Here is a 26,201-nt window from a genome sequence, read left to right on the forward strand (position 1 = left end):
CTTATCTTATCCAAAGAACCAATGCTAACCAAATGACCTGTCATCACCCCAGAAGAAACCGCCGCCTCCATGAAGTCCATCCTCTAAGGGGCCCCTATGGACCCCTGCCCTCAACATGCCTACTCCAGAGGCAATCAACCCATAAGTGCCATGCTCACACCCATCCTGAATGTTATTGTCTCTTCAGCAACTTTCTCAGATGCTTAGAAACTGTCAGAGTCTTGGCGGTACATGCTCTAGGGCCTGTGGAGATCCTGTGCCTACCTCAGGGCTACTCAAGCAATGCGCAATTACTTTCTGGAAAAGCCCACTGGTTGCTGAGACCACCAAATGGTGGTCCTGTTGTGAGTGTGTCAGCTAACACCTTGACCTCTGTCTGAAATGGGGTCTACAAGTGGTGCAATATGCGATCAATAGGGCCTGCTGTAATTCAAAATGGGAATAAATATTGCCAGTTATTGCTGCCTTGAAACCCTGCCTGTGTTAGAGTTTACATTTACTACAATATAAAAATAATATTGGCTGCAGTGATTCAAGGCGATATCTAATGTTGCCTGTGGTTGCCGCCTTGGACCACTGCCTGTACTGGGGTTGCATGCAATATGCAATAAATACTCCACACTGCGATTCTGTGATTAAATGTGGGAACTAACCTTGACCATTGTTTAGTTTCAGAGAAGGAATGCGTCAGCACTATAAATCCCAGAAGCAGGGAGCATTGGCCATCGTCAATGGGGCTAGTGTTTTAACCGCACGCTCACTATTCCAGGAACCCATCAGAGAATCAGCTTCTTTCCTCGGTTCCAGCGCTAAACTGGGTCTCTCAGTTTTGTTGACATAGTTCAATGGACAACGTTTCTTCAACTGAGTGCTTAGGTAGCAAGTTTGCTCATGCTGCAAGTGATCTGGCATTCACTTGGGACAGAGTAGATGACCCTTGGTAGGGGTTGAGTCAGCCGAATTCCTTAGCGTTTCAAGCTTTGGCATAGTTCTGGTTCTAAATCAGAAGTAGAGATTAAATGTGAGCTAATTTCTTGTGCTACCAGTAAAGAACATTATTGATAGAAACCATTCCAAGAAAGGCAGTTCCATAGAGACAGACTAGTTTGACTAAAGAGTAAAGAACCTGACTCATGAATGTTAGTTTATCTAACTGTCTATCTCAGTCAGGTGACTTAACCTGGGGCATTGAACAATCGAAGAAGAGAGAGAGAAATGTTTAATGGAACTCTTATTGGTATGTATACCTGTAACAGTGTCTAGAATGGAGTGTAGGTAAGGTATTAAAAGGTATGCGTTGAACAAGTGACTTCATCTGATCCCCCCTACCTTACAACCTATTATTAAAAGATCCTGTATAGAGACTGAAACCCTCAAAACAGCGGGAAAGAGATAGAGTGGGTAAAAACTCACTCCTTCTAAAGTGCGGAAGATTTCACAGGAAACTCAAAACTCAGGTTCCATCTGAATATTATGTGTGCTCTCTTTTTTTCATATCTCCCTCCTGGCTGTTCCTATCCTCTAAACCCCTTTCTCTTGCCTGGCCACTCAAATACTCTGCACTAATACAGCATTCAGAGTTGGTGGTGCATATCGATCTTCGTTCAGACACTGAGGAAGGACCGGCCTGACTGAAGCACACAATTGTTCCCCCACAGATGAAGAAACACTCCGCAGACCCTTCAATGCTCACCAACCACAGGCCGGTCTCCTTGCTACCATTCCAGGCTAAGGTCTTAGAGAAAATGATCAACAGTTACCTCATTGAATACCTCAATGAACACCAGCTCCTCAACACCACTCTACAGCATGGAAACAGCCCACATCTCTGCCATGAATGATATCCGCATGACTCTGGACAGAAGAGACAAGGGTGGTCATTCTGACCTCGGCGGTAAAAGGCACTTTCCGCCGGTCAGTAGACCGCCAGAACACCATCGCGGTCGCGGTAAACCACCATGGTCATTCTGACCCGCAACTGGCAAACCGCCAAAAACCCGACATCCACAAAAGTCCGCCACACCAACGGCCAGCGAAAAACTGGCGATGACCAAACCTCCACCGTCACGCCAACAGAAATACGCCCATGCCATTACGACCCACAAATTCCCGTAGCGGTCTTTCAACCGCGGTATTCCATTGGCGGTACACACCGCCACGCTCAAAATACACACACCTTTACAAAACACAGCCACATTGGACAATGTAAAACACACACACCTGAGACACATACACACACCACTCCCACACACCCAATACAATATAAAACACACACACATCACCCACAAACCCTTACGACCAATAAATCCGACAGAAGGCCAGAGAGAGACAGCACAGAATATAGAACACCATCACACAGAGGCAAATCACACCATCACCCACACAATATCCACGCACAAAACACCACACACTACCACACTCACCACACTCTACAACACATACACCACCCCACACCTCATCCACACCACCCCATGGCACCCCAAAGACACCCCCGGTTTTCAGACGCTGAACTCCGGGTCATGGTGGAGGAAATAGTTCGGGTAGAGCCCCAGCTGTTCGGGACACAGGTGCAGCACACCACCATTGCCAGGAAGATGGAGCTATGGCAAAGGATAGTCGACAGGGTCAATGCTGTGGGACAGCATCCACGAAATCGGGACGACATCAGGAAGCGGTGGAACGACCTACGGGGGAAGGTGCGTTCCATGGTATCAAGGCACAACATCGCGGTGCAGAAGACTGGCGGCGGACCCCCACCTACTCCCCCAGAATTCACAGCATGGGAGGAGCAAGTCTTGAACATCCTGCATCCTGAGGGCCTCGCAGGAGTAGCTGGAGGAATGGACTCTGGTAAGTCTCATCTTCACTACTTCATTCCCCCACCCCACCTGCATGCCAAATCATACCCCCATCCTCACCCCCACCCCCATCACACCAACTGCTTGCAAATGGCTCACCATCACAACCCACCCATCCCAACACCTAGCCCTGCATGCGTACACAAAGCATGGACACCCATCACCAAAGCATGCCCACTGCACATACACATCTCCCCCACAAACCACCGTCACAACAGCCCCCACAAGGGAATGCCAGCACTGGGGTACACAGGCACCCACCCATTGCACACTATGGCACACACAGAAGCAACAACCATACTCTTATACCCCTGCAGGACCCGAACGCCACCACACCGCCCAGGAGGGTCCAGAAATGTCCATCCCACCCCCAGAAGAGGCCACCAGTGATGACAGCAGCTCTGTCTCCCTGGACCCAGATGACCAGCCCGGCCCATCGGGGACCTCGGGACAGTCGGTTCCCCTCACACAGCCACAGGCCACAGCAGACCTAACCCCCTCTGGGAACACCAGCACAGCTCCCACCCAGCGGGCCCATGCCTCTGTCTCCAGGACACGTCAATCAGCGGTGTGTCCACCACTACAGGGCACCCAGGTTAACCCACAACCCCAACAACAACAGGGACCTGGGGGCAGTGGTAGTGGGCACACGGTCCAGGGGACAGAGGCCCAGAGAAACAGGGGAACTGGGAGGGCTGCTGTGCGACAGGGGGGGGACAGGTCTAGGCAACCCACTCTCCACAAGGCCCTCTCCTCCATTATGGGAGCATACCACCACTCCCAGGAGACGATGGCTACGGTACTGGCCAGGTTCCAGGAGATCCAGGTACTGCAGGAGGAACAGTACATGGGGTTCAGGGAAGAACTCCGAACCATTATTTCCGCAATGGGGACCCTCGTCGTGGCACTTAACCAGATTGTCACCACATTGCGGGACCATGTGGCACCACAAAGGGCCCCTGTCACTAGCATGGACCAAGAACAGGCTACCACCTCCGCCGGCGCTAGTGGACAGGAGGCCCCCACACAACAACAGGCCACCAGAACCCCACCTCCTGCAGAAGAAGAACCACCCCGCAAGCGGGGCCTGAGATCTCGTAAGAAGACAGAGTAGGATGCCAAGACCCCCGCCAGCAAAGGATACCCCCTGATGTCATCCCACTGTCCCACATTGTCACCCTGTCCAACCTTAAACAGCCCCTGCTCCATCCTTCCACAGGCATATGGACAATGCACCTGTGAGACTGAAAATCTGGCCTCTGTCACCATCACCCATCACCGATTTTCAACCGTGTCCCTAAATTTAGCACTTAAATAAAATCACTTATTGCACAAAAATAATCTGGATTCTGCTTGTATTTTGAACAAATGTATTAGACATAACGTTGACAAAATGTTCATTTACATTGTGATGACAACATACCACTGTCACACAGCTGTAGTCCATGGGGAAACAAAGCAGAGGTCACGCAGTGGGGCCCACATCTCTGAAAACGGAAGGGAAAGTCACAACTCAGTTAACATACACTGGGGGGAAACTCAGACAGTAGAGAGGCAGGAGACTGAAAGTAATTGTAAAATGGCGGTGTTGAATCTTACCTGTGTGTTATTGAAAATACTGTTGTATCACTGTGTCCCTGTTGTCTGTGTCGTCCCCGTCGTCTTCCTCCTCTTCACTCTCCACAGGCTCCACAGCTGCTACAACACCACCATCTGGACCATCCAACTTGCAGGAAAGGCACGTGGCGTCGCAAAGCCAGGTTGTGAAGCATACAGCAGGCCACAATGATATGGCACACCTTCTTTGGTGAGTACATTAGGGACCCACCTGTCAGATGCAGGCACCTAAACCTGGCCTTCAGGAGGCCGAAGGTCCGCTCGATCACCCTCCTATTACGCTCATGGGCCTCATTGTACCGTTCCTCTGCCCTGGTCCGTGGATTCCTCACTGGGGTCAGTAGCCATGACAGGTTGGGGTAACCAGAGTCACCAATTAGCCACACACGGTGTCTCTGTGGCTGTTCCATCACATAAGGGATGCTGCTATTTCGCATGATGTACGCGTCATGCACTGACCCAGGGAACTTGGCATTTACATGGGAGATGTACTGGTCAGCCAAACAGACCACCTGGACATTCATCGAATGATAGCTTTTTCTGTTCCTGTACACCTGTTCACTTCCTCTGGGAGGAACCAAAGCCACATGGGTCCCATCAATGGCACCAATGATGTTGGGAATATGTCCAAGGGCATAGAAATCACCCTTCACTGTAGCCAAATCGCCCACCTCAGGGAAAACAATGTAGCTCCGCATGTATTTCATCAGGGCAGACAACACTCTGGACAACACCTTTGAAAACATAGGCTGGGACATCCCTGATGAAATGGCCACTGTTGTTTGAAATGACCCACTTGCCAAAAAATGGAGTACTGACAGAACATGCACTAGAGGTGGAATCCCTGTGGGTTGGCGGATGGGTGACATCAGGTCTTCCTCCAGCTGGGCACACAGTTCCTGTATAGTGGCTCTGTCAAGTCTGTATGTCAGTATGACATGTCTTTCTTCCATTGTCGACAGGTCCACCACCGGTCTGTACACGGGAAGATTCCTCCATCTCCTCGCAAGTCCCAGCGGATGGTGCCTAGGAAGGACAACATGGAGCACAGAGTCAATCAACCCACAGGTACGTTCCCACTGCTTGCACAGTACACGAATCTCGATGCATTGAATGGCTTGTATGAGTGGCGATGCAAGGCCTAGGCCTGTGTGACGCAGTAGAATTTAAGCCATGTGGGCCCTTGAAATGGCGGCTGCCTGACCTGTGAAGTGTGACAGTGGGATGTGAGGTCAATGCGCTGGCGTGGCACAACGTGGCGGTAGGCGGTCGAAGACCGCGGTGCAAATCCGCATTGGTTAACATTGAACCCTATGGGTTTCAGGAGCCAATGACGAAGTGCACCGGCGGTCGCAGTACGCACCGCTGCGGTACGCACCGCCGCGGGCGTGACCGCCATTTTCTATCTGCTTAATCACTCGAGACCTGATCATCCACAGGAGAGGACCTATACTGCAAGTGCTGCTGTGACCTCGGTCTGGAAGAGACAATGGCTGCTGCGACTGGGGAAAGGGCCCCTGCCTTCACTTCCGAAGAATTGGAGACACTCGTGGATGGGGTCCTCCCCCAGTATGCGCTACTCTACGGTCCTCCAGACCAACAGGTAAGTACACTGGGACCATGAGTTACGGCCAATGCGTGGGTTGAGTGGGGTGAATGAACGATGGTGGGGAGGGGAGCGAATGAGGCATGCATCAAACGACAGATGAGAGCATGTGCCATATGGCAAGGGTGGGGAGGGGGGGCCACTCACATCGAGCATGCAGAAAATGATGATATTTTATTTCCTCTCCCTGTACATGTCACATAGGTCAGCGCCCATCAGAAAGTCGACATTTGGCGTGCCATCGCCAAGGACGTCTGGATTCTGGGGGTCAACAACAGACGGGGCACCCACTGCCGCAAGAGGTGGGAGGACATCCGCCGTGGGAGCAGGAAGACCGCGGAGGCTCTGCTGGGGATGGCCTCCCAACGTAGGAGGGGTGCCACTCGCCAATTGACCTCCCTGATGTCTCGGATCCTGGTGGTGGCCTACCCAGATTTGGATGGGCACGTGAGGACATCACAGCAGACACAAGGGGGTGAGTACCAGCACATTCTGCTAACTTAGCGCGCAGTGGAGGTGTCTGGCTGGGGGAGGAGGGCTGTGGGTATCCCTAGGCCAGGGCGATTTCTGTAGGCTAGTCCCACCCGTAAGGCATGGCCCTGTGCCACCGTCCCCCACCTCTGTAGGGTGCCAAGTACAGCTATCCATGGCCCTGTGTCACCTATGTGTGCAGTTGTCATCCATTGGCTTGTAGGCCAAGTCTCACTGATTGAGTAGTGTACCCCAAGTGCGCGGCGTAGTGCAGGGGGCTTCTGTGTCTGTCCTCTCCGCCAACTGTGTTGCCAATGCATGCACTCAACATGTCTTTATGTTCCCCCCCCCTTTTTTTGCTGGTCTTCCTCTTCATGTGTGCATTAGCATCATCAGGCGGAGGAGAAGTGGCAACGGAGCACGAGGGAGCTGCATCTCACATGGCCCCGGAGGGCCATGCAACGGACTCTGATTTGACCAGTGAGACGGAGGGCGAGGAGGGCTCCACAACGGGGACCCGTGCAGACATCAGCGACACAGACACGTCCTCGGAAGGGAGCTCCCTTGTGGTGGCGGCAACATCCGTGCCCACCGCAACAACAGGTACAGCCGCCACCCAGCACACCAGCACCGCCCTCCCAGCAGCCCCTCAGCGTTCGCCCCGTGCCCGCTCGCACACCAAGGCGGGCATCATCTTCGCCCCAGGCACCTCAGGCCCTCCCCCAGTTACCCCTGCTGCCCTCAGTGAGGAGGTCATTGACCTCCTCCGGACGCTCGTTGTTGGGCAGTCTACCCTTTTGAATGCCATCCAGGGGGTAGAAAGGGAGGTGCACCGGAGCAATGCATACCTGGAGGGCATTCATTCTGGTCAGGCTGCCCATCAGCGATCGTTCAACGCTCTGGCCTCAGCACTGACGGCAGCCATTGTCCCTGTCTCCTGCCTCCCTCCTCCAACTCCCTCCACCCAGTCCCACTCCCCTGTTCCTCTGCCTATCCCAGACACACCTACAGACCAGCCTGCACACACCTCAACACCCAAGGGCAGCTCATCCAGACATAAGCACCACACATCACACAAGCATTCACACAAGCAACAGCCACATGCAGACATACCAACAGCCACTGCCTCCTCTGTGTCCCCCTCCTCCTCGTCTCCCTCCTCCCTCCCTGTGACGTCTCCACTCACACTTGCATGCACAACATCTTCAGCCACTACGTCCATCACCAGCACACCCACCAGAACACTCTGCACACGTGCAGTCACCACCCCTACTGCCATTTACACGTCCCCTGTGTCCTCTCCCACTGTGTCTGTCACCCCCTCTTCCAAACCACACAAACGCAGGCAGCCACCCACCCATCAGCCATCCACCTCACGACAGCCTCCAGCACAAGCACCTGCACCCAAAGACAGCACACTTGACTCTCCTACAACCACATCCTCTTCCTCCACTCCCATACCCACTGCCCCTACCCTTCCCATTGCTCCTAAAAAGTTTTTCCTCTCCAAAATTAACCTCTTTCCATCACCTGACCCACCCCCTCCATCTCGTAAGAGTCCAATCAGCACCTCAGCCACCACAACCCCTGGACCTACAAGGACCATCGTCCAGGGATATTGCAGTCCACCACCTTCAAGGGCAGGTACATCGGCCAGCAGTAAAGGGACAGCCAGCCCACCCTCTGGGAAGAAATCCAAAAAAGGGAAGGCCCGGCGCGAGAGGACAGAGACGGCAGCCTCCACAGGCACTACCCTGGCACAGTCAGGAAGTGGGGTGCCACCTGGCACACCTACAAAGGGAGGCAAGGGCCACAGAGACTCATGTAAGGATGGCAAGGGCAGCACGGCCGACAAGTCCGCCAGGAGGCGAGCTGCCCAGGAGGGGCCAACCAGCCCCCTTCTGGGGTTGAAGGAGGACACCCACGGGCACGGGACACCAGCACAGGAGGGCCCCGCAAGCGAGAAGTCAGATGGCGAGTGAACACCGTATATTTGCCGGATCTGGTGCCCTGGAGAGACAAGTCAAGCACCGCTGAACAGGGCCCTTCAAGACAAGCACAGCTGAACAGGGCACCGCCGGCTCAAGAACCGCTGAACAGGGCCCTTCAAGACAAGCACCGCTGAACAGGGCCCTTCAAGACAAGCACGGCTGAACAGGGCACCGCCGTCTCAAGAACCGCGGAACAGGGCCCTTCAAGACAAGCACCGCTGAACAGGGCACCGCCGTCTCAAGAACCGCTGAACAGGGCCCTTCAAGACAAGAACCGCTCCGCTGGGCACCACCGTCTCTGCACCGCTCCGCTGGGCCCTTCATCTCAAGCACCGCTCCGCTGGGCACCACCGTCTCTGCACCGCTCCGCTGGGCCCTTCATCTCAAGCACCGCTCTGCTGGGCACCGCCGTCTCTGCACCGCTCCGCTGGGCACTTCATCTCAAGCACCGCTTCGCTGGGCCCTTCCTCTCAAGCACCGCTCCGCTGGGCCCTTCATCTCAAGCACCGCTCCGCTGGGCACCGCCGTCTCTGCACCGCTCCGCTGGGCCCTTCCTCTCAAGTACCGCTCCGCTGGGCCCTTCATCTCAAGCACCGCTCCGCTGGGCCCTTCATCTCAAGCACCGCTCCGCTAGGCACCGCCGTCTCTGCACTGCTCCGCTGGGCCCTTCCTCTCATGCACCGCTGGCCCATTGGCAGTAGGGGCAGGCCCGGATCTGTGTCGGCCAGGGCTACACGATACACTCTGGCCACCAAGACTCCTCCAGTACCAGTGCAGTCTGTAATCCACTTGAGTGACTGTAGCTTTGCATTCCCCAGGATGGCACATTGGGCAAGCCACCCACTGTAGGGACTTGAGAGACTGTGGCTTTGCACTCCCCAGGATGGCACAGTGGGCAAGCCACCCACTGTAGGGACTTGAGAGACTGTGGCTTTGAACTCCCCAGGATGGCACAGTGGGCAAGCCACCCACTGTAGGGACTTGAGAGACTGTGGCTTTGCACTCCCCAGGATATGACAGTGGGCAGCCCACCCACTGTAGAGACTTGAGAGACTGTGGCTTTGCACTCCCCAGGATATGACAGTGGGCAGCCCACCCACTGTAGGGACTTGAGAGACTGTGGCTTTGCACTCCCCAGGATGGCACAGTGGCCATGGAGGCCCCTCGTGGATCTGGCGTCGTGGACTCATGTGGCTGAGGTGCCCCCCCTTCCCTTCCCCCTGAGGTGCCTGTAGTTTAGCTATCTGATGCCCCTGCAGTGTTCTCTCCAATGGAATCGGGTCTCCTGTGTGGGCTTTGCCCATGTGTTGAGGACCATTGGCCCACGAACAATGACTGTAATCCTATTTTGCACGGACAATTTTCATATGTGTATATAGTTATGAGATGTTCTAATTATTTTTTTCTTCGCCTTACAATATATTTGAATTTCATGATCATATTATTTTGTCTTTGCATTCTTCCGGGCGGTTAGGGGGTGTCACTCTGAGTTGTTGCTCTGCATTGATTGGGTGTGTCGCGTATGTGTGTGCCCGTAATCTTTTCTCCTCCCCCGTCCCCTGTGTCGTAGGTGCAGTACTCACCGTTGTCTTCTGCGCCGGCGTTCGTGCTCCTGGTAGAGGAGCAGGTAGACAATAGCTGGTAGGATGTGTAGTTCTGGTTCCATGCTGTCCAGATTCCTCGTGGAGTGTGTAGAGGTGAGCATTTTTCCGTTCGTAGTCTGTTTCCGCCGTGTTTTTATCGGTGGGGCTCCCGCCCCGGAAAAGGTGGCGGATTGGTGAGTTGTGATAGGGTGGGCGGTACATTGTCTGCCGCCTGTCTGTTGGTGGTGACCGCCGCTCTGTTTGTTTGTCCCGCCGTGGCGGTCGGAGTGTTAAAGTGGCGGGCTGTGTTGGCGGTTTCCGCCAGGGTCAGAATTCCATTTTTTTTTACCGCCTGCCTGTTGGCGAGTTGGCCGCCGCTTTAGCACCGACCTCCAGGGTTGGAATGACCCCTAAGGTGTCCTCATCCTCCTGGTACTCTCTGCAGAGTGAGGCAGTCTCTCACCCCATCCTCATCCAACGCGTACACAACATCAGAATCCAAGGAGATGCACTCCAATGGATCTGCCCACGATCTCATCTGCGGAATTCCACAAGGATCTTCCCTAAGCCTAACCCTCTTCAATGCATACATGATCCCTCTTGCCAGAATTAATAGCTCTCACAACATCAACGTCCTCTCCTACACTGACGACACACAACTGTTTCTGTCTCTCACGGTCAAGACACCCAGTACCTTTGGGAAAGGTGTCACTGGAAAGTAGATAATCTCCCCTTTCTGAAGATATCTCTGCCCAGTGGATCCTTCCTTGGGAATTGCCACTTGAGAGCGATACCTAAGCAGGAATCCATAGATTAAGCTCCAGGGATATTGTTGAGCGGACCCTTTCAAACAGGCTTGTATTCCCACACCACCTCCAAATATCTTGGTCTTTCTGTGCCCTGGGGAGAGGAGGAGGTGATTGCCCCTGATATGCCACGGGGATGGGCAGAATGAGCACTAGACAGCAGGGAAAAAAAATATACATAGGGGTGGGCGCTGCCTGCCCAAGCATGGCCATGCCCTCCCCCCAAAAATGACAGCATGAGTCTTTCTGCCCAACCTGGGGGGGTGCGATGGGCGTGTTTACCCTCAACTGCCTGGGAGGGCTTGAGGGGATGCAGAACACTCCCTAGACACCAGGGAAAATTAAAAGAAAAAAAAAAAAATCAGGGGTGGGTGAAGACCCCCATGGGCATGGCCATGCCCATGCCCTTAACCCAAAAAGTGTGTCAGCTTACAACACCTGCCCCACTTTATTATGCCCTAATGTCAGGTGGACTTTCTAACATATTTGGGGGAACCTCCCCAATTGGTACAAGCCTCTCTCCTGCCCCCATTAGGGTAGAAAAACACTATTAACCCTTTGTGGATGGGATATGGCTCCATGACACTGTAGCCTCCCCTTCCTTTTGTTTGTTTTGTCTCAGTTTTTAAATGGCTGGTGTTTAATGGGCTTTCTGCCCCGAGGGAGAGGGTGATGAATACCCCTATCCACCCAACCTGGTAGAGCAGAAAGTCAATAAGGCTGTAGGATGGTGCAGAGCTCAGACAAATGCCCAGGGGAGCACCCCCCCACAACAAAACACTGCATAAATGCAGTCCCTGGTGTCTAGTGGGCTTACTGCCCCTACCCCAAATGGCATATTGGGGGTAAATACCCCCATCTTCTTCCAGGGGGACAAAAAGACTGCCTGTGGCATTTTAGGGTGGGAGTATTTTCATGCCCATGGTGGACAGCCCCCACGCCTGTAATTTTTTTGTTTTGCAAATGTTCACTGGTTCATGTGGGCTTTCTGCCCAACCCCCAGGAGGGCAGATTGGGGGTGATCGCCCTTATCAGCTTCCCATGTGGGGCAGAAAGACTTACTGCTTTTCTGGGGTGGGGCATGGCCGTGCCCATGGTGGGTAGCCCTCACCCGTGTAAAAAAAAATAATGACAAAACTTCCCTGGTGTCTAGTTGACTTTTTGTCCTTCCCGGTGGTGAGATTGGGGGTAATCATCCCATCAGCTCCCTAGAAGGCAGAGAGACTGATGACACACTTTTTCCCAAGTGGACCATAAGGGGAACTTTTGAGGGCAAAACTACTAATCAAAATAAATATGTAGATTCTGCATTTTGGATCCCAAATTTTTTTAAACGGTTCATTAAACATGGGAGCTCCTGTTGTGATATCAGTCAATTACAGGGCAGCAGTTACACAACATTTTGAAGAAAGAGGTGTCCATGATAACAGGGGTGCAATAACATTTGTTGTATATCCTGCATATGCCTTTGAAATGTTTTCCTCAGGGGTGGACTTTGATCCTGTACAGCACCAAGCATATCCTGATCTGGAGGTACCAGTGCTCAATCAAGATCACTAAGATTGGTTTGTTGGTCGCATACCGCACACACCTCAGAATGTCGGACTGGGTTCCCTAAAGTGGGGGCCTCCTGGACCCATACTGGCTGGATACACACAGTATCCTAGATAGGTGAGTCAGACAGTGTGTACTGCAGAACAAATCAGGCACAGCAGTTTGAGTACAACCTGCACCACAGACACCGGGTTCGATACAGAGAATCACTCCATGGACCATAAACGTTATTACAGGAAAAGTGCCCCTTATAAGCAACAAAACTGCCTTCTGGATTGCTTGCAACATCAAACAGACAAGCAGCATGTTGACTATGTGATGTCCCTAGGAATGGTGCCACCTTCAGAGGAGTTTAACACCTGGTGAAGCATCTACACAACTACACACTGCAGACCCTCACTGGCGGTACCACCTGATGTACTAAGGTGAGTGCAAAGCTGCACTAGCTCTAGATCTAGGATTGAAATGAATGGAAAATCTTAATACAGTTTCCTCAATCACTCTGAGCAAAGAAGCAGCGGCTTTGGGCATTTTCCAGAGACTCTCAGCAGTCCCTGTTCACGAGCAGGAACAGGAGTTACCTAAAATAATTTTGGGTACATATACATCTGAGGGCCGTGATACCTGGGGGTCACAAACTGTCAAAACCACATCTCAAAACAAAAAATGAGACTGAGGCTTCTGGTAAGGAAAACACCACACCAGAGACTAGAAAGAGAGTAAAAAGACTAAAAAGACAGTAAAACAAAAAGATTGGGACTGGATTTCCATCCACTCAGGAGTCAAGCCAAGGTGGCTACAATTTGAGGGACCATGACAAAATAGAAAAGCCATATTGTCATCTATATGCCTTTCTTCCCATTCTTCTCGGGCAGAGAGGACTGGACGGATTGGATACTAAAGAAAAACTGAGTATACTAAGCAGAAAGGCGAATCAGGACATGAAGCTGAGGTTACTATAAAGAAGGAAGAGAATAGCTGGAACTCCATTACTCACTTTAAAAAGAAAGACACTTGATTAAGTAAAAAATGCCCTGCAAACTACGGATACTTCTGCGAAACATGACTTGGGTGACAGCGCTAGTGGACAGCTGAGAGAAAATAGTGCGTCAGACTCTTTGAGAACTTTTGTTGGTATATCAGATTGAAGAATAGGCACAGGTTGAAACTCCAGATGGACATATACATTCTCCAGACAGGGTTTAGATTATAAAAATATTAATTGAAGGGGATATGTCACAGAAAATTAAAGCCATATTCCTGCTGCATTTATCAGAAGCCAACAGTACCATTCTTGCAGAGGATCATTGTGCTCCATCCTTTCTACGGGATGCATCCTCAGGAGAGGAGGTAAAATCATAATTTTCCTAATACATGTATGAGGACCTCAGGGAATGTCTGCACATGAGTGAGCTTTAAAGCAAGCTCCAGCGCTGTACAGAAACCAAGGAGTTTAAAAAAGCAGGCAACAACGGTAAAAGGTAATGCACATCCCATTTGTCTTGAAATTTGTTTTCTATTCTCACATTCAATTGATAGGTACTTCTATGTTACAACACATTTGTCGCCCTGATGTGTAGTGTCTAACCAGAATAAATGTTTAGATTATTAATACCATCAAAACATAACGGAGCACTCCAAAAGAATTGTCACATAATTTAGAACCGTATTATTTTGCAATATATTTAATAATATATGGTTATGGTATCAACACAACGCAGTATAGTGGACTGTGAGTAAAGCGTCATATCACATGCAATCCGATTGTACATTACTATAGTTCACGACTGTAAATAAAACATCATATTACATGAAAAACGATTGTACATTAATATGGTTCATGAAGTAAGAGAAACAAATGTGATCTGAATGTACATAAAGGTTGTAATGTCGATTAAGAGATGTTGCTGGGTAGATTGAAGTATCAGCCGACACGTGTTTCGTCTCAGAATTGAGACTTCTTCAGGGCAAGAGCCTAAACACAATATGTCTCAAGCAACAGATGATAATTGCATCCTGATAATCTTTCACAAAAACACCCAAGAAAAATGTAGGTTGCAAGCGCTTCTGTGAAGGAACATCGTAACAGTCTTCCTATTGTGGACCCGGATGGTCCGTTTTATTCCATTTATTTCGTAACTATACGATAAATCAGTCAAGAAAACTCCAGTTGTGTGTATTGGGTAAATGAGGTAAATGCGGTTCCCGGAAGGTATTAAAGTTTTGCCAGCATGTCCCTCGGCCAGTGAAAAGTGTCCAAACAAGGCATGAAAATATAATTTGTACCGCTGTAGCATAGGTAATCATATGCATGTGAAAAATTGACAAATGATTGATCATTCAGATTTCAATGAGTGTCGTGTGAGATCTTGAATTACGGAAAGTGGTACAATTCACTATCTTGATTGATACCTATATCCAGAGCCCGTAATTTTATAATCCAACTGACCTCATTTTTCCACAACTCTGTTATATGGTTCCCACCTCTTTGATGGGACTTGACGTGATTTATTCCCAAAAATGTGATGTTCGGCAGCTCAGATCTTATATGTTTTTCATTCATGTGTCTAACCAGGGGAGAGGTCAAGTCATTATTTCGTGGTGATCTCATATGTTCTTGAATGCGTTCTTTGAGTGCCCTAGTGGTGCTGCCAACATAAATTATTCCACATCCACATAGGAGAACCTACATATCACAAATTCCGTGTTACAATTTATAAATGAATTGATCAAGTAGGATTTGCTTTGGTTGAAATTAAAATTATAAGTCTTATGCATTGCTAAATTACACATATTGCACTTTCCACATTTAAAAAATCCATTGGGTAGAGCTGATAACCATGTTTTTGTAGTGGTTTCATGTCGAGGAGGCAAAAAGCTGTTACACACCCAATCTCTAATGGTTCTGCCCCTCTTATGTATCATTTTGGGTTTGTTCGGAATGATCTGTGCCAATGTGGTATCAGTGTTAAGTATGTGCCAATGTTTAGATAGTATTTTATAGATGGTGTTACTATCCCTACTAAAAGGTGTGCAGAAAAGAATATGACTTTTTCCTCTTAGTTGTTTTTTTCCTGCATTTCACCAAAAGAGATGAGTGTGTCACCTTGTCTGTCCTGGTCCTTGCTTGGTTGATAGTTTCATTTGAATAACCTCTTTGTCTGAATCTTTGTGAAAAGCAGTCTAACTCTTGTTCACAAACTTGTGGATCACTACAATTTCTTGTTTTCCTTATCATTTCCCCAAAGGGTATTGAGGATATTTGACATGCCGGGTGAACACTGTTAGCCATTAGTAGGGAATTGCATGCTGTGGGCTTGCGATATAATCTAGTATGTACTCTATTATTATGGCTAGAAATTTAAATATACAGAAAATGGATAGACTTTGTATCAAATTCAATTGTCATGTTAATATTAAAATCATTGTTCTTCAAATATTCATGAAAATCTAACAACTGTGATTGGGTTCCTGTCCATATAAGTAGAATATCATCGATATATCTGCCCCAAAAGTATATGTGTTCCGTCAAAAATGGAGGCCCTTGGACCAAAGATGTATCAGTTCAAAATAGCCCATATACAAATCAGTAGATGAAGGAGAAAAATGCGGGCCCATGACTACTGCCAGGCCTGTCTGTACCACTGTCCTTCGTGGATAAAAACATTGTGATCCAGAATAAAATTGATCATATCAATGAGCATATCCGTGTGTTCCATGTAGGATGCTGATCTTTTGGATAAAAAGTGTCTTACAGCTTCTATGCCCTGTTTTTTTTGGGATGTAACTATAAGGAGATGCAACATCCAAAGTAACCCACAGCATGTCAGATGACCACTGCCGATCTTCCAATTTATTGAGAATGTCTTTGGTATCTTCAATGAAGGAAGGGAGATTTTGGACAAAAGGTTTAAGAAAGATATCTACGTATTCAGATAGTCTTTCTGTAGAGGAGTTTATACCTGATTTGTTGGACGACCCGGTGGTTTGGCTCTATCTTTGTGTATCTTTGGTAAAGTGTAGATACATGGAATTCTTGGATAGGGATTCCAAATGTATTTATGTTTTAAATCAGTGATCAAGCACGAGTCCAGCCATCCATTTAATAATATGTTGAGTTGTGTGGTGATATTGGTCATGGGGGTCTCCTTTAATTTGATATACGCTATTCTATCAGATATCAATTTTCAGCGACATAAAGTTGTCTATCTAGTACGACAATATTACCACCCTTGTCTGCTTCTTTAATAACAAGTGATTTATCATCACAGAGTTGTTTTAATGCTGGGTGTTCCTGATAAGTTAAATTGTGGCGATGTTGTGTCTAGTTTAAACGTAAGTTGCTTTCCAGTTTATAAAAATTCCTTGTTACCAATTTGCCGAATACATCAATAACATCATCTGATGCGAGACCAAGTATAAAAGTAGCTTTAGGTCTTAAGCGACTCTCAAGAGTTATGGCTTGACAAATATGTAAATCCTGCAATATTTGGGAATGTTCTGATGGTACGGAGTCCTCCTCCTCTAGAGACAATATTAATTGGATGTTCAATATATCTTGAATAGTGTGTTCAATAATGGGTAGATTCAGATCATTGGCCCCAGGAGGGATATCTGTTTCATGAAAAAAAAAATTGAGTTTCAACTGTCTTATGAACTTAAAAAGGTCAATGTGTATTTGTGTTGTATCACAGTGAGTTAAAGGACAAAAGACTAAACCTTTGCTCAAGACATTTATTTGGTCTTGTGTCAATGGATGACTAAATAGTTGACAACAGATATGTTTCCAATAGGTGAGGTATCTTTGTATGCACTCCCTTCCTGAGTAGACAATACATTTAGGTATGTTGATTCTTGGACTTGGCTCTAGTTTGTATGCCTGAAGTTTCCTTTATTTTGTTTCTTCCTTTTGTCCCTGTGGGTCTTTTTTAAAATTTCTGGTTGGGATATTCGGTAAAGGTTATTTTGTTCCCTAATCTGAATCTTTTTGCTTCATATAGAAAAACTAGAGGAGCTACTTTTCTCTGTTCTTGAAACTGTATGGGCACTGTCACAACATTAACTGCGTTGTGTTGATACTGTAACCATATATTATTGAATGTATTGCAAAATAATACAGTTCTAAATTATGTGACAATTCTTTTGGAGTGCTCCGTTATGTTCTGTATAGAAACCAAGTATGGTGGGATTAAGAATCTATTCTACGTCATTACTGAGCCGCAAATTCAGGCACAATATCCTCAAAAGCCAGAAGCAGATAAAAGCTATCTGGGATCAGCTGAATACCACAGCATTATAGTGCCTTGTAGTTGTACATTGAATACCCCTTTTTTCCAGACTGAACATACAGAATAGTTTTAGATTAACGTCACACACATACGCTGTCCAAAAGGCTCATAGCACAGAACTCATGATGAACATGGTGCGGAAAAATATAAGTTCTCACAAAGTACAGTGCTTAAAAGGGAGCATCTAACCTCTTTCTCAATTCTATTTTTTTTATCAATTTGGTATTTTTTTTGCATTTTGAAAGAAATAACATGGCACACATTGCATTACTGGATGAAGCAGGGTAAAAAATAAGACATGGGAAACACAACCCCTACACTTTCTCCAAAGGCAAAGGTTACACAGCTAGTATGACCCAGCTTAACACGTAACAAAAAAAACCTCAAGGCCCCTCCAATCAGCCCAGGTGGGCCAAATCGATCGAGTTGGGTGTTTGGTTCAGGAGAGCTATCTTCTGCATCCAAGGAAGTCAAAATATTTATCTCAGATGCCCGCAGAGTCTTGGACATCGTCACGTGGAGCCCCCACACTCTTTGTAAACGTATGTAAGTAGTGAAAGGAGGGCATGTCACATCACATTTGGCCTCATGATCACAAACAATTGCTGTTAGTTTTTCCATGGCATATACAGATCAGGTCCTGCCACACCACATGTTCAGGGAGGGGATGTGCAGCTGTTTCCACAATTAGACCACGCTCAACCGCGCTGCTAATAACAGGTGGGAAAACAAAACACCCCTGTGGAGTTGTCGTGGGGAAGAGTCTATCTGCCCCGGGTCCCCTAGTGGGAGGATCATGTGGTAACTAGACATTTGTAATGGCGCGTATTGTGCAGGGAACTTCAATTCAGAATGTTTTGATTACCGAACAGGACTACCAAGAGTGTAGGAATGTGCCGCACTTCTCACACTCCTTCCAACATAAATCTGAACTCCCAAACATCTTTATCAACAAAACTGGTGTGCGATACCAACACCTTATTTTTTATAGGCATTCCCTTTATAGCAAAGACAAATTTAAGATTTGACAGCTCTCTGTCATATGGCACCCCATTTGTCATCAGAGATCTTGGTGTCCAACTCCCTCTCCAATTGCCGCACATAGGCATGTTTTTTGGTGGGCGCAATGTAATATAGGTTGGTAAAACCATGATATGCCTCTGCAGCGGGTTTTATTAAGGGATTGGATTTCTATGGGAGTTGTGTCCTGTTGTATAGCTAAGTGTACCAGGGGTCCACCCGCCCAATGCAGTGCCTGACTTAACCTGTAGGTGTCCTGTAGGGTCAGTGCAAATTTAGCAGTCAGGTCCTCTGTGACCACACATCCACACAATCATAGAATTCTTGTGAGGCTGATGAGCGGCCCGAGTCCAACTAAAGGAACTTGGGGGAAATTCTGGGTTATGCATCAAGGGGTAAGCAGAAAGGGATACGTTGGAAATGCCAGTCTTTGCTGTACCTCTCTCCAGTGTGCCAATAGTGTAGATATCAGCGGCAGGGGCTGGGGGTTCCCTTCCAGGCCTACAAAGGAAGCCACAGAAACCCAGACAGAGGAATCAGGGAGACAGCTTGTTCTGTCTGAACCCAAGGTTTGCCATTGGGGTCGTAGTTCCAGTCCACAGAGGGGCAGAGTTGTGCAGGGAGAATATATGTGAGGACATGTTGAAAACACAAGCCACCCCCCGCTACAGGTTTAAACAGTGATGCCCTTGCTACTTGTGGGGACTTGCCTCCCCACACAATGTCATGCATTTTGGTGAAAATTTGTATACAAGTTGCTTTGGGGATTGCTAGTGGAAGGTTTTCGGACCATACCACAGACAAGGCATGAAGTTCATTTTCAGGCTATTAAGCCTTCCTAGCCAGGTGATCTTCAGCTTACCCCATAGACAGAGGTCCTTGAAAAGGGAAGTAAGAAGAGGAGGGATATTGCAATTAAATTTATCACTTGTGTGTTGTGGAAGTCAGATTCACAAGTGGGTAATCACTGATGTCTCCCACTGCAACCTGCCTCTCTATATGGGGTCCCTGAGGCTATTCAGGGGGTCTGCTACTCCCATGCCCCATGATTTTGAGAAACTGATTTTAAAACTCGAAGTTGAGAGGAGGCTAACTCCCTCATCAGGGCAGGGATGGTGGTGTCTGGGTCAGTAATAAGGTAGAGGATATCATCGGCGAAGAGAGACAACGTATGTTCTCTGCTGCCTATCATCATCTTTCCATGAGTTGCAGGGTTGGAGTGGATCCTGGCCACCAAAGGTTCCATCATGAAGGCGAGACTGGGGGGATTAAGGACATCATTGCCATGCACCACTGTTGAGCATTATCCGAGGAGAGAAGGAGGAATTGATTTTAAGTTTGGCAGAGTGTCTACAAAAGTTGGCATCAGTAAAAGATTTAATCTTGGGCCATAAGTGGATCTTATGTAGAATCTAGGATAAGCATATCCAGTCAACCCTGTCAAACGCCTTCTCTGCATCGAGGGAGAGGAGAGACATTGGTTGCTTCCGCTGGTCAGCCACTTCCATGAGTGCAACCATTACGTGTGTGTTGTCTTTTGCCTGTAGATTACAAAAGAAGCCACACTGAGCTGGAGCTATAAGAGAAGGCTAGATGTGATGAAGACAGATCATAAGGATTGAAGCAAACAATTTCACGCTGCAATTTAATAGCGATATGGGCCTGTAAAAGGGGCAGCATGTAGCAGGCGTAACCAGTTTTAGAAGTAGGATAATCTGAGATTCCAACATGGTATCAGTAACCACTCCGGAAACCAGAAAAGAATTGAACACCTTCACCAAGGGTTCTATCAGGAGGAAGGCGCAGGTTTTACGGCATGTGGTCAGGTACCCATCAGGGTGTGGAGCTTTCTACGAGAGGAGATTACTAATCGCTGAACAGACCTCATCCAGTGTAATGTCTTCTTCTAGGAAGTAAAACACCTCCGCCCTATCAGGAGGTGTGCTAATGAGAATGTGATCATCTTGTGTTGAGCCTGGTAAAAGGTGGAATAGTAGTGATGAAACACTTTAAGTATATCCTCCATCTCCTGTTGAAGGCGGCCCTCATCATTCTCAATCTCCCTGACATGATTGTGTCTGAAGCAGATGTGTGACTTATGAGCCAAGCGACCTATCCGCCTTATCCCCTGTTCAACTTTAATCAATCAATCAATCAATCACAATATTTGTAAAGCGCACTACGTACCCGTTAGGGTTTCAAGGCGCTGAAGGAAGGGGGGGGTGCTGCTATTGGTCGAAGAGCCAGGTCTTAAGGAGTCTCCTGAAGGCGAGCAGGTCCTGGGTCTGCTCCAGGGAGGTCGAGAGGGTGTTCCAGGTCTTGGCGGCAAGGTAGGAGAAGGATCTGCCACCGGAGGCCTTGCGCTGGATGCGGGGAACGAGGGCGAGGTTGGCGGAGCGGAGTTGGCGGGAGGGGGCGTAGAAGTTGAGTCTGTTGTTCAGGTAGGCAGGTCCGGCGTTGTGGAGGGCCTTGTGAGCGTGGGTGAGGAGCTTGAAGGTGATCCTCTTGTCTACGGGAAGACAGTGGAGGTCTTTCAGGTGGTACGTCGAGGACCAGTCGGGCTGAGGTGTTTTGGATGCGTTGGAGGCGTCGGATGTCTTTTGCTGGGATGCCTGTGTAGAGTGCGTTGCCGTAGTCTAGTCTACTGCTGACGAGGGCCTGGGTCACCGTTCTTCTGGTTTCCGTCGGGATCCATTTGTAGATTCTACGGAGCATGCAGAGGGTGTTGTAGCAGGAGGAGGAGACTGCGTTGACCTGCTTGGACATAGTGAGAGTGGAGTTGAGGACGAAACCCAGGTTGCGTGCGTGGTTGGCTGGCGTTGGCGGGGGTCCTAGCGCGGTGGGCCACCAGGAGTCGTCCCAGGCTGAGGGGGTGTGTCCGAGGATGAGGACCTCCGTCTTGTCGGAGTTCAGCTTCAGGCGGCTATTTCTCATCCACTCGGCGATGGACTTCATTCCCTCGTGGAGGTTGGCTTTGGCGGTGTGTGGGTCTTTGGTGAGGGAGAGGATGAGCTGGGTGTTGTCGGCGTAAGAGAGAATGTTGAGGTTGTGGTGACGGGCCAGTTGTGCGAGGGGAGCCATGTAGATGTTGAACAGCGTTGGGCTTAGTGAGGAGCCTTGGGGTACGCCGCAGATGATGTCAGTGGCTTTGGAGCGGAAGAGTGGGAGTCGGACTCTCTGGGTTCTGCCGGAGAGGAATGAGGGGATCCAGTTGAGGGCTTTTTCTTGTATTCCGGCTTCGTGGAGGCATGTTAATAGGGTGCGGTGGCAAACTGTGTCGAAGGCTGCGGATAGGTCCAGGAGGATGAGGGCTGATGTTTCGCCGTTGTCCATTTTCTGTCTGATGTCATCTGTGGCGGCGAGGAGAGCAGTCTTGGTGCTGTGGTTACGTCTGAAACCGGACTGGGAGGGGTCCATGATGGAGTTGTCCTCGAGGTGGTGGGTAAGCTGAGCGTTGACGATCTTCTCAGTGACCTTCGCCGGGAAGGGGAGGAGGGAGAACGGAGTTTTTGAGGTCGTTGGGGTCTGCCTTGGGTTTCTTGAGAAGGGCGTGGATTTCGGCGTGCTTCCAGCTTTCCGGGAAGGTAGCGGTTACGAAGGATAAGTTGATGACCTTTCGAAGTTGGGGGGCGATGGTAGAGTCGGCTTTGTTGTAAACGTGGTGGGGGCATGGGTCTGAGGGGGATCCTGAGTGGATGGAGTTCATGATTTTGCAAGTTTCCATGTCGTCTACGTGGGTCCAGACGGTCAAGCGGTTGGTGCAGGTGGAGCTGTCGGGGGTGGGGTCTGGCGGAGGCGTGGTGTTGAGGCTGTCGTGGATGTCGGCGATCGTCTGATAGAAGAAGGTGGACAGGGCGTCGCAGAGTTCTTGGGATGGTGGGATGTCGTTGACGTTGGCGCTGGGTTTGGAGAGCTCTTTCACGATGCAGAAGAGTTCTTTGCTGTTGTGTACGTTGTTGTTCAGGCGTTCTGTGAAGTGGGATCGTTTGGCGAGTCTGATTAACTGGTGGTGCTTGCGGGTGGCCTCCTTGTGGGCTGCAAGGCTGACAGGTGTGTGTTCGAGGAGCCATTTCTTCTTTAGTTTCTGGCAGGCGCGTTTGGAGGTGAGGTGTTCGTCAGTGAACCAGGCGGCTTTTTTTCTTTCTTGGTTGTTGGTGGGCCTCTTGAGTGGTGCGAGGGTGTTGGCGCAATCGATGATCCACTGGCGTAGGTTGAGGGCGGCGGTGTCTGGGTCGGTGGAGTCGGTGGGCGGTTTCTGGGCGAGGGTGCTGGTCAGCTGGTCTTCTGTGACTTTGCTCCAGTGACGGTGTGGTGGTAGTTGGGTGCGGTGGTGTTCGATGTGCTTCTTGAATGTGAAGTGGATGCAGTGGTGGTTGGTCCAGTGAAGTTCAGTAGTGTGGTTAAAGGTGACGTGGTTGCTTGCGGAGAAGATTGGATCAAGCGTGTGGCCGGCGATGTAGGTGGGTGTGTTAACCAGTTGTCTAAGGCCGAGGTTGGAGAGGTTGTCGATCAGAGATGTGGTGTTGGCGTCCTTATTGTTCTCCAGGTGGAAATTGAGGTCTCCAAGGAGGATGTAGTCCGTAGAAGTGAGCGCGTGGGTGCTCGTGAGGTCGACGATGGAGTCGCTGAAGGGTGCTCGTGGTCCAGGGGGTCAGTAGATGAGCGTTCCCCTGAGAGTGGTGTTGGGGTCAGTGTGGATCTGGAAGTGAAGGTGTTCGGCGGTCTTGAGGGTGTCGTCCATGTGGGTGTGGATTTTGAGGGGGGATTTGTGGGCGATGGCTATTCCTCCTTTGATTCCGTTGGGGCGATCCCTCCTGGTGATCTTGTGGCCGTCCGGGATAGCTATGGCGATGTCGGGTGCTGAGGAGTCGTTCCACCAAGTTTCGGTCAGGAAGGCTACGTCAGAGGCGGTGGTGTCGAGCAGGTCCCAGAGCTCAATGGCGTGCTTGCGTGCGGAGCGTGTGTTGAGGAGTATGCAGTGGAGGTAGTTAGTTGCGGTGGTTGCGGGTTTCCTTGTTCTGTTGCAGGTGAAGTTGCAGGCGTAGCAGGAGAATGGTCCCTTGGTGTACTTTGGAGATGACTGGAAGCATGTTGTGGAGCGGTCGGGGTTGAGGGCGATGAGCTGGTTGGCCGAGTAGCGGCGTCTGGTGGTGCGGGGGTCGTGAGGACCAGGGGGGGTGGCGCTGGGCTTGCATCTGGAGACAGCAAGGTGGTGCTGCGGACGTGGGGGAGCGAGCTCTCGACCGAAATCAAAGCATGGTCGAGTTCGGCTCTGAGTTGTTGAATCCCAAAGTGTCCTGTGGAAGCCTCCTTCTCTGTGGCTCATCTATGCTTGCTGGATCTGTGTTTATAATTACTGCTTCCAAAGTTTAGTGGTTGCTTGTTCAAATATTGCCATGTGGGATATAAGCTCCCCTCGGAAGACTGCTTTTGTGGCGTCCCACAGGGTCACAGGGCACACTTCGCCAGTGTTGTTTTCGGTAAGGTAATGTTTGATGACATCGTTAATGCAGTCACGAAGGGCTGCGTCTTAAAGTGCGAATTTATTGATGACCCATGACCTTGGAAATGTGAGCTGTGGAACAAGTGACACCTAATGTCAACCACACCAGGATGTGATCGGCTAGGACTTTAACATCGATTTTAGTGTCTACAAGCCTGGGAAGTAGGCTTAGGCCCTCATTACGAGTTTGGCGGGCGGTGGAGGCAGCCCGCCAAACTCGTACCGCCACCAGGCTGCTGAACACCGCTGGCCCTATTAGAAGTTCACCGCAGGGCCGGCGGGCGGAAACAGTGTTTCCGCTTGCAGGCCCTGCGGTGAACAGGGCCTTAACATTGACGCCGGCGCCAATGTGGCGGGTGCAGCAGCCCCTGCTGTGCTTTCCACTGCCTGTAATTTGAGCAGTGGAAAGCGCGAAGGGGCTGTCCATAGGGGTCCCTGCACTGCCCATGCCAAATGCATGGGCCTTGCAGGGGCCCCCCTGGGGCCTCAGGCACCCCGCTTCAGCCAGCCTTTGCATGGCGGGGCTACCACCATGCAAATGCTGATGGAAAGGGCACTCGGAATTCCCAGGGCGGCGCTGCAAGCAGCGCTGCCCTGGTGGATTGAGACCGCCGAGACCTGGCAGCAACCTGGAGGCAACCTAGCTGTGCCAGCGGTCTGACTGTGGTGCTTTCGCCACAGTTGGACCGCCACTTTGTCGGCAGTCAAACCGCGACCGTGACTCTGGCTGTCTGGTGACCATCAGAGTCATAATGAGGCCCTTAGTGCAGTACAAATGGCCAGTCCGAAAGAGAGCCCTTTGTCGCAAGTGAAACTAATAATTATAGTTTCTCCTATTTCAACACTAGTAATGTGGACAAAATCAAGCATTTGAGTATTAGAAATAATGAAACCGTGTATGTCTTGTGGACATAAGAAAAGAATGTGTAGTCACGCTCCTGAGGGTGGTGATTCCACCAGGGATCTATGAAGGGCTGGCCTAGGATGCCCTGAGGTAAAGCTGGAGGTGTGCAAGGTTCATTCTGTCGGGAACAAGAGCGGCTGAGTCAGGAGTCCAGTGAGATATTAAAGTCCCTCTAATTATTATGTTACCCTTCCAAAGTGAGCGATCTTTAGAAAAGGTTAGAGTAGAACTCCTCACTATTCGCGTTAAGGCCATATATAGAAGCAATTATCATCTAGGTAGAGCCAAACATGACATAGAGAATCAGCTGTGGTCTCTCCCAATCCCTGTAAATACTGTCCAGCTCAAAGGAGAGATCTTGTCCAAGAATAGCCACCAACCACCAAGATTTATGAGTATAAGATGAGTTAAAATGCATAGGGTCCAACAGGAGTAGAGACTTTTGCAGGAGTTCTTGAGGCGTGGACAATTCATCAACATTCTGTGTTTGAGCGGGTTATTGAAGCCTTTGAAAGTGAGGAAAATGATCTGCAGTCATGGAAATGTATGTAAGTGATTCCTACTCATGTAGTGTTCAGAGTGTGGCCCCGCTTTGTCAATCCGAATCATGGTGCACATGTGTGTCAATAAAAACAAAAACTAAATAACAGAAACAACAACAACATAGGTGCAGAGCCGAGCACCAAGTGGCCAACCCGGCAACCTGCTATCTATAAAGACTATAGAACCTCACACAAGAAATAGTTGAAATAAAGAGTCTTGGAGAAGAACAGTACAGTTCAACAAGGTTGGGGCAGGCTCCTGGAAAAACCCATGTGGATCCCCTATCCCAATTAATACTCACAGTTAGAATCAATGATTAGCAGGAGATAGAAAACATGCTAACTGATCGCCAATAAGGCAGGATGTCCGTGGACACTCTTTCTCTAGGAAGGAGGTCAAGGCGGAGTGCCCTCATCCAAGGAAGGTCTGCAACAGTCCCTACCCGCCTGCCACTAGG

This window comes from Pleurodeles waltl, unplaced genomic scaffold (genome assembly GCF_031143425.1).
Source record: "Pleurodeles waltl isolate 20211129_DDA unplaced genomic scaffold, aPleWal1.hap1.20221129 scaffold_54, whole genome shotgun sequence".
NCBI classification, from domain to species: domain Eukaryota; kingdom Metazoa; phylum Chordata; class Amphibia; order Caudata; family Salamandridae; genus Pleurodeles; species Pleurodeles waltl.